The following is a 3,824-nucleotide window of genomic DNA, read 5'->3' on the forward strand; positions in this document are numbered from 1 at the left end:
AACATGGCAAAGATTGTCTTTAGGGAAAACGATCTCTCCACGCTTCCTAACCAGCTGTTAAGATGTTATAAAAGAAATCCTAAAGCCAGAGGTCTGCAGGCTTTTTCTGTAATAGCCAGAGACTAAATGGCTTATGGTCTCTGCAGTAACTCCAACTCTTTCATCGTAGTTTTACAGCAGTCATAGACTCTAAGTAAACAAGTACATGTGCCTGCACTAGTAATAACATTTGTTGTGGACAATAGAGGCCTGTATTAAATACAAGCATGTCTCTTACTCACAGAGAAATATGCTGCCAGGCCCTAGGTATTCACTGGGACACTTCTGCTTCTATAGATCAAGGAATAATGAAGTGGGCTTCTTCTTGTCATACCGAGAAACATCTTGATTATCCAACACTGTAGGTCAGTGTTAGTCAAACTCATTACATTCTGCTTGGATTTGCTTTATTGTAGGCTGATCAGATGTATTGTGAGTTTAGTGACTAGATAAAGCCCATTGACCATGCCACCAGGGGATCCAATGTCTCTAATTACATTTAGGTGTTCCCATGGAGACGGCTCAATTCCCAACATCTGATTTTCATAGAAGAGTCATCACACATCTGTTCAAATATGCTATTTCCAGTGATCAATATATTTCTCAATGTATTGGTAAAAGGTATGCTATGTGGACACTCCCAGAGTGGGCAATGGGATTCACATGACCAATTCATTCCAACATTCCTGCCTTCCTAAGCTTCCAATCTGCTTCTACTTTATTTAAAAGAAGAAACAGTGGGCATTTCCATGTCACATTTATTGGGTCATTGTTGTGTGCTTTTGTCATCCAACAATCCCAATAAACTGGTAGAGTCTTATATAGTGAGCCCCACTTCAGATATAAATGCAGAATCTGTTTGTTGGTACCAAATTAATAGGTTCCCTCTCATCTAAATTTATATTTATTTGAACATTTCCCCCCACCATTAACGATTCCCACACATATTCCATATTTATTTTGCTTGTGTATATAACAGCACTCAGGTAGTTCTTTCAAAGAATAGCACATTACCTCAAGGGGCAAAATCCCCCCTCAACTTTAGCGTCCTGCTGGTGTGCTAGGGGCAGGGGCGTGACAAAAAGGAATGACTAAGTAGGCTGAGGGGCAGGGACCATGGGAGAGAAAAATTGCTAATTATCTCGCTAGAAAAGCAATGTGTTATGATTGAACCCAGCCAGGTGTGACCCTGCTCATAAATTTTATGTAAACTTTTTACCCTGCCAGTACCAGGAACAGCTAATGAACCGCTTTGAAGTTTGTTTTTTCTTTTTTCTTTCTTTTTTTTTTTTTTAAATACTTTGTAGTGTTGCAGATAAAAGGTCGTGCTGTACTCTTGGTCTGCACTGCAAGCTGTGGGCTCTTACGGGAAGGACACAACTAGCAGTCAGCTGGTCAGCCTAATAAAGGCTCCTAAAATTTAAATTCTGAGTCGGTGGTCTATCTCACTGAGCTAACCTATAACATTTGGAGGCCCCAGTGAGATCCCCGGCAGGGGTGAGAGGGACCCCTTATTTAGGGCAGGAGGCTTTCCCTCAGCAGGGGTGAGAGGGACCCCCTATTTAAGGAAGGAGGCTTTTCCCCACTTGTCGCCGGGCACGCAGCGAGATACACCACATTCCTGTGGGGAATGACTACCAAGGAGGCCTCCAGTCCACCCAAAAACTTTCAATTCGGAAAGTGAGCCACCTGGGCTCTTGAGAGAGGTAAGGACCGGTTGTTTAACAGGAATTGGGACGTCCCACGGAAGGACCTATACGGAGGGCTGGACGCAGCAGTACTCCCGGTCCTGACCCGCGGCCACAATTGTGGCCGAGGTCCCTGGTAGTTGCAGCTTTAGGCTGCACTGAGTTTGTCTGTCTGGTGTTTGTTTGTCTTAGTGTTTGTTGTCTTGGTGTTTGTCAAAATGGGGCAGTCGTCGTCTGCTTCTGTGTGCACCCTGCTGCAATGTTTTCTTAAGAATTTTCAGGACTTCAAGAAGAGAGCTGGAGACTATGGATATGATGTTAATGCTCTTGATTTACAGCAATTCTGTGAATGGGAGTGGCCCACTTTCCAGGTGGGATGGCCGGACGTAGGGACTTATTATTTAACCACTGCTTTTCGGGTTCACCATGTTGTCTATGGCCGGCCGGGTCACCCTGACCAAATTCCCTATATTCAAGTGTGGTCAATATTTTAACTGAAAAATCAAGGTGGTTAAAGAGTTGTCAGAATAAGAAAAAGAAATTGGGGCAGAGACAGATAGTCCTCTTGGCTTCGGCCCAGAAGGGCAAAACTCCCCCCGTTGTAACTCCCCCTGTTCTGCAAGGTCCGGGTGAGGAGGCACTCCCCAGGGTCAGGCCACCTCCTTATGTTCCCCCTGCACCGGATCTGGGTGAGCCCCGGCCTCAGGCCCAGGCCACGCCACCAGCTCTTGACCCAGAGCCCCTGCCTCCCCCGACACCCATTGTCACCCCTCCAGACCCCCCAGTGGGAGGGGCTTTGTCATCTTCCAACCCCTTTAGTCCATCCCATACTAGACAGGGAACAGAATATGGAGCATCCGGGGATGTTGGGCCGGCGGCCCCAGCACCTCTCCTGCCCTTGAGGCAGGCTGGGCCACCGGACCTGGGCCTGGATGGCCAGCCTTTCATGATTTATGTCCCTTTTTCAACTAGTGACCTGTACAACTGGAAGAACCAGAATCCTTCTTTCTCCCAGAACCCACAGGGGTTAATCTCTCTTTTGGAGTCTGTGTTTTTTACCCATCAACCTACCTGGGATGATTGTCAACAGTTGATGCAAACTCTTTTCACTTCAGAGGAGAGAGAGAAAGTCAAGGTGGAAGGGAGGAGATTTGTGCTGGGTCCAGATGGGCAGCCTACATCTGACCAAGATAGATTAGAGGCTGTGTTTCCCTCCATGTGACCTAACTGGAAGCCCAATAGTGAGAGGGGAAAGGAGGCTCTCGATCGGTATCACCAGACTCTATTGGGGGGAATCCGCGCTGCTGTTCGGAGACCCACAAACCTCTCTAAGGTGACAGAGACAGTCCAGGGGCCTAATGAGAGCCCCGCAGCTTTCCTTGAGAGGCTGTGTGAGGCTTATCAGGTGTATACCCCCATTGACCCTGATGCCCCAGAAAATCGGAGGGCTGTCAATGTTGCATTTGTTTCCCAGTCGGCCCCAGATATTAGAAAAAAATTGCAGAAGTTAGAAGGCTTTGAGGGGAAATCAATCTCTGAGTTGGTTGAAGTGGCCCAGAAGGTTTTTTAACCATTGGGAGGACCCGATGGCAGGTGTAAACACCCGGTTGGCCAAGGTCCTCCTGGCCCTAAATGAGGAAAAGGGCCCAAGGGGCCGGAGAGACAATAAGAACCAAGGAAAGCCTTGCGGGAGGAAAGAAGTCTTACCAGGCTTGGGAAAAATCAGTGTGCACTTTGCAAAAAGGAAGGACACTGGAGAAGGGAGTACCCTGAACGTGTGGGGGAACCGATTCCCGTGCTGGTGGAGGAGGTGGCTTAGGGTTGTCAGGGCTCAGCTGGCCCCCAAGAGCCCAGGATAACTCTGACAGTTGGGGGGCCAAAAGGTGGACTTCCTTGTGGACACGGGAGCCACCTTCTCTCTCCTGCAACAGCCAGTGGGTACGGCCTCTAAGGCCAAAATCCCCATCAAAGGGGCAACTGGAAAAGTGAAATCCTACCCATGGACTAAAGGTCGGATCAATGACCTAGGAAACAGCTCAGTGACTCACTCATTCCTAGTAATGCCAGAGTGCCCTTACCATTTGCTAGGCCGGGACT

This window comes from Myotis nattereri (genome assembly GCF_964212035.1).
Source record: "Myotis nattereri genome assembly, chromosome: Y".
Taxonomy (NCBI): Eukaryota; Metazoa; Chordata; class Mammalia; order Chiroptera; family Vespertilionidae; genus Myotis; species Myotis nattereri.